We start from the raw sequence: 12422 nt of genomic DNA, 5'->3' as shown, positions 1-12422 counted from the left end.
CAGATTTACCATTTTTACAACTTTTTTTATTTTTTTGTCCTGGAAAGAGCAATTCTTTTACGTAAAAATATGCAAACCAGTGATATAAGACAGCTGACAAAAAAACAGATAGTAGATTTTCATATTTCCGTTCGAAAATTAATGTTTTATGGCTTAAACCGTTACTAACGGTTTAAGAAGAATGCATATAACATCATTTTTTAACTTTATTATTAAAATCTGCGATCTAATTTTTGTCAGCAGTCTCAACTGGTTTCCATGAATTTTCGCAAAAACTGGCATGTTCCAAGACAAAAAATAAAAAAGTTGTCAAAACGTTCAATCTATGAGAGTGCAGCTTTAAGGTGTTACTATGTTAAATTATCTAGTCATATTCTTATCAAGTCAGTAAGTCACTACAGTACCATATTGCAGTTTTTTTGTAAATTAACTGCTAAAGGATTGGTTCTCAACTTCTCATGTTTTCGATTTAAAAGTGTTCTTTTAAACGTGTTACCGTTTGCTTCTTACCATTAAGAATCTACATTTCTCAGTTCTCTGAAAGAAACTGTTCTTCTTAAACATATATACAATATTCAAATGCTTGTTGTAATTGTTACTAAAGGATTACTAGAAGGAAAATGATATCTTTTTTGTGTATATTTTACACATGTATACTAAATGTAAGACAAAAAATAGAGCCTGTGATCTCATGTTCTGTAATAATGACTTGTAAACACTAAAGGATAGTAACGTTCAAAATAAATAATGTAATTTATACAAAGAAATGTACAAACAATATTGTAAGAGAACATTGGTGCTTAAAACTGGTGCATGTGCTGTATCTGTATGCCTTAAATGATGATAATTTAAAGATGATCTTATAATGATTAAATCGATGTATAATCGATCATTGATGGATATCAATTTGGGTTTAGGCAAAATAAAAGTACAGTTGATTGCATTTTTGTTTTACAATCAATTATTGACAAAGTTATACAACATGAACGACGAAAGCTTTATTGCGCTTTCGTAGACTTTAAAATGGCGTTTGATCTAGTTTACAGAAACGGCATATGGTTTAAGCTCCCCAACAATAATGTGTCCTTAAAATTTGTTAAAATGTTACAATCTATGTATAAGTCTGTCAAAATATGTGTTCGTTCAAGTGGCAATTGCTCGGACTATTTTAAAAGTTATATGGGTGTTAAACAGGGGGAAACCTTGTCGCCACTTCTGTTCATTATGTTTATAAAATGACATGTCTACCCATATTTATGATGATGATGCTGATACTGTGTCACTTAACGAATACAGATATTCCTTTTGTTGTTTGCAGATGACACTGTTTTGTTTTCATACTCTGCTTCTGGCCTACAAATACTTTTAAACAAGCTTCATGATTATTGTAAAAAATGGAATATCATTGTTAACACCAAGAAAACTGTAGCAATGGTTTGCAAATTGGGAACTCGAGTTGAAAACATTGATATATTTTACAATAATAATAGGCTTACTTGTGTATCAAAATTTTCATATCTAGGAGTCACGCTATATTCAAATGGCAAATTTTATCAGTCGCAAAAGGCTTTAGCCGACCAGGCATTAAAGGCTATTTATTCACTGAATTAACTTTTTGACGTTGTGTCACTGGGGATAAATGAAAAACTTAAACTATTTGACAGCATGATCATGCCTATATTTAATTATGGAGCCGAAATATGGGGTTCTCATAAAGCCCCTGACATGGAAAGAATATATTTAAAATTTCTTAAACAGGTATTAAAGGTGAGAATTCAAACCACAAACGATTCTGTTTATGGTGAGCTTGAGAGTTTTCCCCTAGATATTGCACGTAAAGAGCGAATTCTGAAATATTGGTACAAAATTTTAACTAAGCATCACGGTTCTTTGGTACATGAAGTGTATTGGGATCAAGTGAATAATAATATTCTTGGGTCATGGGCATTAGAGGTAAAGCAATTGCTTAATAGTTTGGGTTTTAGTTATTTATGGAACAATAATGACATTTATGTTCTTCAACTAAACAGTGTTATACAAAGATTACATGATCAGTATTGCCAACACTGGTTTTCTCTATTAGACACGTCATCCAAATTAAAAACTTATTGTAGTATAAAGCGTAGGTTTTGGTTACGAGAATTATATTAATTGTATTAATAACCACAAGCATCGTATTTCGCTTACCAGATTAAGATGCTCAGCTCAAAAACTTGCAATCGAAGAAGGCCGTTTTAGAAATATAGAACAATCTGAACGTAACTTTATATTTTGTCAAATGAATGTTGTTGAAGATGCGTTTCACTTTGTGCTTGTATGTCCTTTTTACAGAAACATACGGATTGAATGCTTACCTAGATATTCTTGTCATTGGCCCACAATGCAAAAAATTAAATTGTTTATGTCAGCTGAGCAGAATAGTACACAAATTTAACTTGCTAAATATGTATATCTTTCAACTTTAAGACGAGAAAGTATCATAAACCAATAAATGTTTATTTTATTTTATTTCTTTTTTCTTGTATTGCTGTTTTTGCTTGCTTTTGAAACAATTGTTTTTGTTGTTTTTATTCTTTTTTATTCTTAAGTCTGATCAGTGAACTAAAACAAATAATAATTATGCTCTCAACAGTGGCCTTACAACGATCACTTTTCATCAATAACATACCCGCTACTGTCAAAACATGCCTGACCGCATTAGCGAGGGTGGTCAATTTATAGATATTGTAAAGGATTAAGGTACGCCACTGTTCAAGCAATTTCACGTTAATAATTACTTTTTACGTGAAATATCAATATCCTAATAGTGTTATTAATCTGTGATAGTATACTATCATGCTCTTCTAATGTATGTAAATCAATGTTACCACCAGAAGTAAAGGCGATGAACTTGAATATTTGTGCTAATAAACTATTGAATTGAATTGAATTGCTTTCGAAATTTGTACATCCTTTTTGGTATATTGAAATAATTGTATTAAATGTGTTATATGTCTTTTGGGGGAGTAATTGTGCATCTTTAAGTATGATGGCAATTATCAACAACCAGTACCCGGCGCGCGGTCATATATTATTCTCCAAATAAATAGGAAGGTAGAAAGCATCTGAAAACAGTTTAAGTGACACTATTATTCAAAATCAATACATACACATGTATAACAAACATATATTTTGAGTGATAAACTATTAACTACTTACTAAATAATTCATTTATAGAAAATATAAATTTTTGATAACAAGATTGTAACCGTTTATTTCATAGCTTAAAATGCAAAAATATTAAATGATTGGTGAATGCATAAAGATTTACTTTAGTCGCATAAGGTAGCAATACCGTTTTTTTCTGCACATTTCTTTCAAATTTAACTCGGAATCCTTCATAAGAACCATAGTAATTGACATTTATTTATCCTTTTTGGTACATTTAAACAATTGTTTTAATTGTGGTTAATCTTATTTGGGAGTAAGCGTGCATCTTTAAATGCATTATTATCTTTTTTTAGTAATGAAACAATCAGCGTGCTTTTATAGCCATAATTTTACATATAAAATAAATAGAAATATGATCCTACTGCACACGTTCTTGTTTCACGGTTCTACGAAATAGGAATAATAAGTAGCAGTAAGTTGAACCAGGTGCGTTTCTGTTTAATTCATGTGGTATAATAGAGTGACGAATTAGCAAATATTTAGAACCGGGTGAAGGTCAGATAACTTAAACAAACTGATGCGTATATATAAGAACACGTTTACTTGATCTGTCATTTTCTCACGATAGATGCTATTACATGTTACATTCCCGGCCTGTATATGGAAGCAGATAGATATATTGACACATTTAGTAATTGCTATCTGATAGGCCAACATGGACAGTAAATAATTAATATCATTTTCATGGAAAGATATGAGGAAAGATTTGAATTCTTGGTAGAATTAATAATATTAAAACCTTGCAAGGTATGATGAAAATATGTTTGGATTTTTTTCCAGGTCTATAATTTAGACATTTTTTATAGTTTATTTATGGGATGTTTGTTCCAGTGTACGAAATTTGCCCTTTATGTCAGAAAAACACTTTTTTATCAATAGATCATGATTTATTTTTCTATATTTCTGCTTGTTATCGAGCGCGGTATAAACTGGATAGTCTACAATGTAAAATCATCCACTTGTGTGTTTGACAAAAAAAGAACAAAGGCTATGGTGATGATAATGATTTCTTTCTGAAGTCTCCATATCTAACAAACCGATTACCATAACTGCCTGGATACCTTAGTAATGACACCTTACTTAAAAAAGTGTTTGTTTTTTAAATTTTATTTTAATTCAATGTGTCACCCAGCAAACACATAACTTATTAGAATAACGTTGTGCGAAGTTTGAGTCATGGTATTACGGTTATTGTATAACGTTGTCACAATGCTAGTAACTAGTTATTTGTAGTTATTTTTTGACTAATTATCATTTGTTAGTTATGAGGAATGGAATAAATAATTCAATGGAAGCATCTTATAATGATTAGCAAATATTAGAATTATAATGAAACACGTTGTGTTAACGTTGATCTAACGTTGTGTAAAGAATTTGAGAGACGTTTTTCACGGTTCCCTTTAACTAAAAAACGTCATCCTAACGTTGTCACAACGTTGCCCTGGTCCTTCTGATAGGCGCAGTTTCGAAATAAATATGAGAACATACTTTGCATTTCTTATGTACATCGAGTATAATATAACGTAAATGTTATTTTTTTAATGATTTTAATAAAAAAATATATATGTTTGTTTAGAGGAAAGAAAAGTAAAAAAAATAATTCAAATCCAGCGGTATAAATCATGCACTTTATTATTGCTCGAGCGTGTAATACATGTGCGTCTTGCCCGAGCTAGAGTAGAATAAACATATTTGACGAATGGAAATATTGACATCTTATTGCGTAAAACACGTAAAAAAGGTTTGCTATTTTCAATGCTTTTTACCCGTTTCTTTAGAAGCTAGTGCCATTCAAAACCAAAATTGTGTATAACATTTTTTATATTTTATGACATATGCTTCTCAAATCCTATATGTTAGAAAATGCAGCTTTCAAAGCCTGGTCAAATCATTCATTCATTGACAAATCGTCTAATGAAAAATAGGATTTCTTTCATGCTTTTCGATAAATATGGAGTAAATTCAATGAAATAACAACAGTGAAAATATCAATTTACTAGTGCACCTCATGGAATATGGTCACGTGTCATACTGTGTTGATACAACATAAACGCAAGAAGAAATGATATCAATCCTTAATCGGCGCATTTAACTGCGTTGAACAAAAAAAACTTTATCCAATTAAGCCGCCGAAGTCCAGCAAAATTATGCAAACATGTTCAAAATAGCCTAAGTTGGCTTCTAACATTGGCCGGTATTTAATATGCCGATGAAACATTATATTAATTACCTTTATTTAGTCTAGAGGACGTTCGCGTTAACAACAGCATGTATACAATTCACGTTTACAACAGTATTTGCTGAAAATTCGACATTCATTGAAAAAGACTTAAACAAACATTTTACGAACAATTCGTTATTATGAAAGTAATGAACAAAACTAACGCTTAATCGCTTCTTGAACATTAGTTACAAGTTTTATTGGCAGTATACACAACACAGGAGCCTTTAGCAATGAACAATTAAAAACTGGTTTGCAGATATTTACGCAAACATTTTCTCTTTCCAATACAAAAAATAAAAAAGTGGTAAAAATGGTATATCTTTGAGAGTGCAGCTTTAAAGTTATATCATCATTTTTTATATTATCTTAACAAATTTATTCAATGTATTTCATGATCCTGAAATATTATATTGTTGACGTATGTCGGGGTAAAAAGGATAGCATAGTATAAAGAGGTGTTCAGATTCAACCATACTAGTATTACAAAGTTTGCATTTACGATTTATACCTGATATATTATTACATGTATGTCTTCCAACCTCGATTTTCAGAGAGTGTGAACACAAACGTAGTCTGGATAATGTGATTCTATATTTATCATTCATATTAATTTCAAGATATTTCTCGAATTTAAAATCTTTCTTAAATTGTTTAAACTATTTTAATTTGGGTTACGAATTAATAGTATCTGACCAGTGTTGTACAAAATGATCATAGAGACGTTGCCTTAAAGAAACAAGGCAAGACTTATCAATATTAGTGCTATACCAAACATAGCTAAATCCATGAGAGTCTAATAAATTCTTAACAGATTTAGATCAGTTATCTTTGGCATTGCTATACAGAAAAGTATCACCATTCACTTGTTCATTTAACATGTGATTTATAAGCAAGGTTGGTGATTGTTTTACCTTGCATAGCATATTAAGTGCTCTAAATTTACTTAGTAAAGACAAAGGAAAACGACCAAGCTCACCCAGCACTGCTGCATTAGACGTTTGGGCACGAACGCCTTGAATATGGTTACAGAACCTGAGATGAAGTTTGTCAAACTCTTTAATTTCATAAACTCCCCAGATCTCACATCCATACGTACGGATTGGGGCAATCATGGAGTCAAACAATGACAACTTTGTCCTAACATTAAGCTTTACCCTACCGAATATTGTTGTTATAGGTGATTGTATGCTTTTGAAGCTTGCTCTTTCAGTGACTTAACAGCATTTACTAAACTTCCAGTATAGTAAAACTTCGTACCTAAGTAACGAAAGCTATCGACAATTGCACAGTTTTACATTAATTTTCGAACGGGAATATGAAAAACTACGATCTGAATTTCGTCAGCAATCTTTTATCATTGGTTTGAAGATGTTTACGCAAAATATTGCTCTTTCCAAGACAAAAAAGGGTAAAAATGGTATATCTGTGAGAGTGCAGCATTAAAGATATAAGATATTTGAAGAGATATGACCAATTTATGTCCTATGAAGGCAACTCCAAGAACAAAGTTTTTATTTCATGGTAGGTGAAACACGAACCTCATAGTCACAATATGAGAACCCTGTTGACAAGTTTTTGATGTAATTCTTTGAAGTAAATATTTTTGTTAAAGTAATTCCTTGAAATGAGGAAAACAGTTTTTTGAAAAGTAGTACGTAGAAAACAATCAAGATACTATTTTGGGGGATTTTACCTGTGAACATATAAAAAGAGGCGAATTCTTTACCTTTTACCCACAACTGATTTAACAATACCTCAGGTGCACCACAACATTGAGAGTTGAAAGGTATGTATATGTTTTATATTTTCACTTCTTTTGAACGTTACTTTTTATATCGAAAAAGTAGTTTCAATTGGTTGTTGCAGTGTTAGGTTATTGCATAATTATTTTTAAATAATAATTTCAATGTTTCTATTTGTTATCGAAAACCAGGACAGTTTGAAACTTGGAAACCGGGCGTTGAGTGCTTCAAAATAATCAGTTTATGTGTTGTTTTTTAATTAATTTTGTACTCATAAATATTCAATATTAGAGACTCCGCCTACTGAAAATGCGGCATTCAATTTTCTAAGAAGTTGCATTTAATTTCAAACAAACTGGACTCTGAAACAGTATTGCAAAAAGGCAAATATGAAAGTTTACTTCATGCTTTTAACTTTTAAGTGAAATATAGAACTCAATTGTGAAAAAAACTGCGAAAATATTTTCACGGCAAAGTGCAAAGTGAGAATACTTACTTTAAGAACTACGTTTACCATAAATTGTAGTAAAACCTCTGTGATATGAATAGTGTACCTCACTTTAGAAACGGCACATTATGACAAAGTAGTAATTTTATATAACAAAATGCATATGTTCAATGTTTGGTTTAGAAGTATACATAACTACCCGTTTATTAGGAAATGATACTCCTATTTTCAAAACATGTTCTTGAAGCTCGATGCTCGAACAATTGCTTTTGTACAAAGTCATTGCAAACGTAAAACGAAAACAAATATTCCAGCTTAGATAAATCCGCATTGGTATAAAAAATCAAATTTCTTTTAAAACTTGGCGACTTTGTCATACAAACTTGCCGATAACTCACACAACAATAAATTAAATACCACACCAAACGTCAAAAGATTGTTTTTCACTCATCAGCTAGAAAGCAATAAGTCTTAAAGCGAATCAGACTGATCTCATCTCTTTTAATAAAATTAAAGATCCGTCTTACTACCACATAAGATTTACCACAATTAAAATCATTGTTTTATTATTCTTAAAAAGAATGAATAAATGTCGAAAACAATGGTTCTAAAGAAGGATACCTTTTTTTAAGTTGAAAGAAATGGGCATAAAACACAGTATTTCTACCATTGAGATTTTAGTAGATCACAGTAAATCTTTTTGCATTCACCATTTTTTTTTGCGATTTCAGCTATTAAGTACACGGTTACAATCTTGTTATCAGTAATTAATATTTTCCATAAATGCATTATTAAGTAAGTAGTTAAACGTTTATCAGTCAAACTGTATATTTGTTATACATGTGTTTGTATTGATTTTGAATAATAGTGTCTTTTTAATGGTAACGTGAATGGAAGATAAAAGGTTCGCAACATTCCTTGATATTTCCTTTATTTCTTAATTATTATCTAATAAATTTCGTTGCAGATGCCGGGAGATTTTCCAAAGGCGCTGGTAAACAAGGCTGCCCATGTCTTCAGGCATGAACCAGAAACTTACTCAAAATTCACACATTTTCTCGCCACACTTGACAAGAAGAAAAGGAAACCATTCGTGAAAAGCCTCATGGCTGTTCTCAACGATGACCACATGTTTAAAGTCACAGCCGAGAAGTTTCTGGAAAACGATGTTAGGCAGATCCCTGACGACAGTGGTGATAGTGACAACGCCTACGATGATGACGACGATGAATAGACAGCTATGAGTCCTGAAATTAACGTTTCAGTTAAACAGTTTTATTTTCGTACATAATGATCGAATCATTTATAAAAATAAAATGGCAAATACAATTTAAGAAACGAAATATACCTAAAAAATGTATACTTTGTTACTCATTTATAATGTACTATCCGTTGCTTCCTTTAGATGCTTTGTTGACGAATGAAACTCACGTGTTATCTATTGTAAGAATGTACTGTTTGCTTATAATAAACATCTACCAACAAGTATGTAATTACCATTAAAGAATTGTTCACTCATGTATGTACTTTTGGATTGCTCGAACATATAAATAGCTTGTAAGTTAATGTACTTCTGTTATGTAACACCTTACAAATAATTTATTTTAGTACGCAAAATGGACAAAAAAAAAGTTACCCGATTTGTTATACGAATATCAACATTGTGTAATAAAAGTTCCTTTCATAAATGACGAATATTTGGTTATTTTTCATCCTTTTCATTATTTCATTGAAGAAATACGTGTGAAAACAGTGTTAAAGTCGATGACAGCCTGCTAGGCCACTACTTTTATATAAATTGGTTTACAAAACCAGCGGGTCTAATTTTTCGAAAAGTACAAAAAAAATATAAATGAATTTCATTTTTTTTTTCAAAATATTTTCCCGACCGTATTGATTTAGGTGCGAAACGGAAAAAAACAACGAACGGATAAGAGTACGAATGCAGTAGATCTCGACTGGTTTGTTGTTCCGTAGCCGTATTCGCCAATTTTTGGTGATAGCATGTGTGCCAGTGGCAATTGTAGAATTGACGATAGCAGTCATTCTTTGTATTAAATGATTAATTAAAATATGCAGGATTTGTTAAGATAACAATAGCAATAAACATTGGCAAATTTAACAGCCGACACAAACAATAACTGTCACGTGATTGTTGTTTTTCCCCGCCAATTTAGGTCATGAAAATATTGTTGTTTATAGATAAAACAATAAAAGTGTCGGCGGCTGCCATCGAATTAGTAGACACAATTGTCTGTAAATTATGTGTGAGACAAACATTTTATAACATGTGTTATAGTCCACTTAAATGATGTTTTTAATCTATGTTAAAGTAACTTACATTTCATATTTCTGTCATCATTTCATGTGGCTCCTAGCTTTACATATTTGTAGCTTTACATGTCCTTTAGTATTAGTTTCGTGTATGTTAATGTTATTATGTCCCTTCCATATTCTTATAAAATTATTTATCACGGCACCAATGTAACCGGGGCTCTATTGTATGTTTTTAATCCCCGGTTACACATGTTATGGTTAAATATCAAATAACAGTGCACTAAGTGTGAGTGGTGAAATCGAAAGTAATTTTTTTAAGTTGACACCGGTGACCTTGTTTCACAAGTTCGGTCTGTGGTGTTTATGGATTTTAAATCACAGAATGGTTTGGAAATACTTGTCATTGAGTCAATGTAAAACTTGTGTCTATTCTAGATTACATGTTTATTCATGTTTGGTTTAATAGAAGAGGAAAAACAATGACAGAGTTGAACACATGTGTCAATGACATTTACTAATGCCGGCGAGTTGTGTGCAAAACATTTAGATAAAACTATTTTGAATATGTCCATTTCAATTTGTAATGAACTTGATATTTCACTTTAAGTTGCTGTTGTAACCAAGGAATACTCTTTGAAATGAAAAATAAACAAGCATGAAGTATAGATGCCCACAGTTTCAATTTAAATTTCATACAATCTTTATTATTCACATGAATTATAAATATTGTATGAAATTTTGAAATATTTAATATGTAAAAATAAACAACCAAAAGTGGACTATTTGTTTATTATGTGTATCATAGAGTACTAAAACACATGTTTAATGATTCTCAGTCCAAGAGATCACCCTTGAGACCAAATTGCTCGAATGAGGTAGCTCGACTGGCCAAAAATGCTGTCCAAATACCAAGTAATGCACGTTTACACAAAATGGCGGAGTTGGCGGAGTTGGGAGAAGATGAAAATATCCGATACATAATTATGGATTTCTCTGTCAGTTTACTATCATTGGTACATAAAGTTAAGTCACATGCTAGATTTATTATTTTGCTATGTGATTTGTATGAACTGATGTGGTAATTTGCTGCGAGATTTGAATTTGAAATGGATTTGGTGAACATCCCATGGTAAATATCCCTGTCCGAAAATATCCGGACTAAGCATGGATCGGGTAACACGCAACTAGTACCCAGCATGGTAAGGTTTATTAAAACTTAAATCTAGGTCTAGTTTGGTTTTTAGTTTTTCAGGAATTGTTTTCACAATATTAAAGCTCAAATGTTTTCATAAAATGTTACTTCCTTATTCACAAAATTGGTAAATATTTCACTTTATTGACATTTTTCCAATATTGAATAAACTGAAACAATGTTTAGAAAATGTAATGTATTGTTTTAATACAGTGCAATTTTTGTGTATTTTAATGCGTAAAATTCGCCGTCTCTTTTTTTTAATTTGATATTGGTCAGTTCTTAAGTGTTCTGCATACACCTTTGCTTTAGCATACCCTTGAAGCTAAACAAATGTCTTGCTGAGTGATATTCAATGTATCTTTGATAAAAATGTAGTTTATACATGTAAACATGTTTTATAGTCAATTTCATTGATGTTTTATATGCACCGTATGTAAGATTTAAACTGTGTGTTTAATTAGAACTTTGAAACTTTGAGTGTAATAAAGCATGCATCAATAGCAGTTTTAAAATTTAAAATGTCAAGTAAATGATATAAATTTTCAATGTTTTTATGTTGTTCTCTGATTTTCACACTTTAAGAGTACGTTTTGTGATTTTTTCCTTTTTTTCGACCACCCGGTGGACATTTTTTCCAAAAATTCTTGTAAACCAAAAATTAAAAAAGGAGTGGCCCTAGGGGGTTCATGTTTATTATACGATGGCATATGCTGACCGGATTCGACCCCAGTGATAGTGTTATGTGTTGTACGATGCCAATGGTGTATCCGGCGTCGGCTCCTGTGATAGTTTTAGGTGTCATACAACGCCACTGGCCTTGACCCTAATGAGAGTGCAAGGTGTTACGATGCCACTGGTCTAACTGGCGTTGACCCCAGTGAGAGTGCAAGGTGTCATTACGATGCCACTTGTTTAACTGGCGTTGACCCCAGTGAGAGTGCAAGGTGTCATTACGATGCCACTTGTCTAACTGGCGTTAACCCCAATGAGAGTGCAAGTTGTCATTACGACGCCACTTGTCTAACTGGCGTTGACCCCAGTGAGAGTGTTAGGTGTCATTTCGATGCCACTGGTCTAACTGGCGTTGAATCCGAGTGAGGGTGTTACGTGTTATTACGACGGCACTGGTCTAACTGGCGTTGACCCCAGTGAAAGTGCAAGATGTCATTACGATGTCACTTGTCTAACTGGCGTTGACCCCAGTGAGAGTGTTAGGTGTCATTACGATGCCACTTGTCTAACTAACGTTGACCCCAGTGAAAGTGTTACGTTTTATTACGACTCCGCTGGCCTATCCGGCGTCGACCCCAGTTAGAGTGTTAGGTA

The 12422-nt window shown here is 32.0% G+C and overlaps 1 long non-coding RNA gene across 1 annotated transcript; it reads left to right on the top strand.

The window, feature by feature from the left end:
* Nucleotides 1–6880: 6880 nt before the first annotated feature.
* Nucleotides 6881–9315, top strand: LOC128210425 (uncharacterized). The gene is made up of 2 exons (XR_008257165.1): nt 6881–7220; nt 8592–9315. It is a non-coding gene; the product is annotated as an uncharacterized LOC128210425 (long non-coding RNA).
* The last annotated feature ends 3107 nt before the right edge of the window (nt 9316–12422 follow it).

Source organism: Mya arenaria, chromosome 12 (genome assembly GCF_026914265.1).
Source record: "Mya arenaria isolate MELC-2E11 chromosome 12, ASM2691426v1".
NCBI classification, from domain to species: domain Eukaryota; kingdom Metazoa; phylum Mollusca; class Bivalvia; order Myida; family Myidae; genus Mya; species Mya arenaria.
The sequence above is the reverse complement of the archived record's forward strand: the minus strand, read 5'-3'. Positions and strand labels throughout refer to the sequence as shown.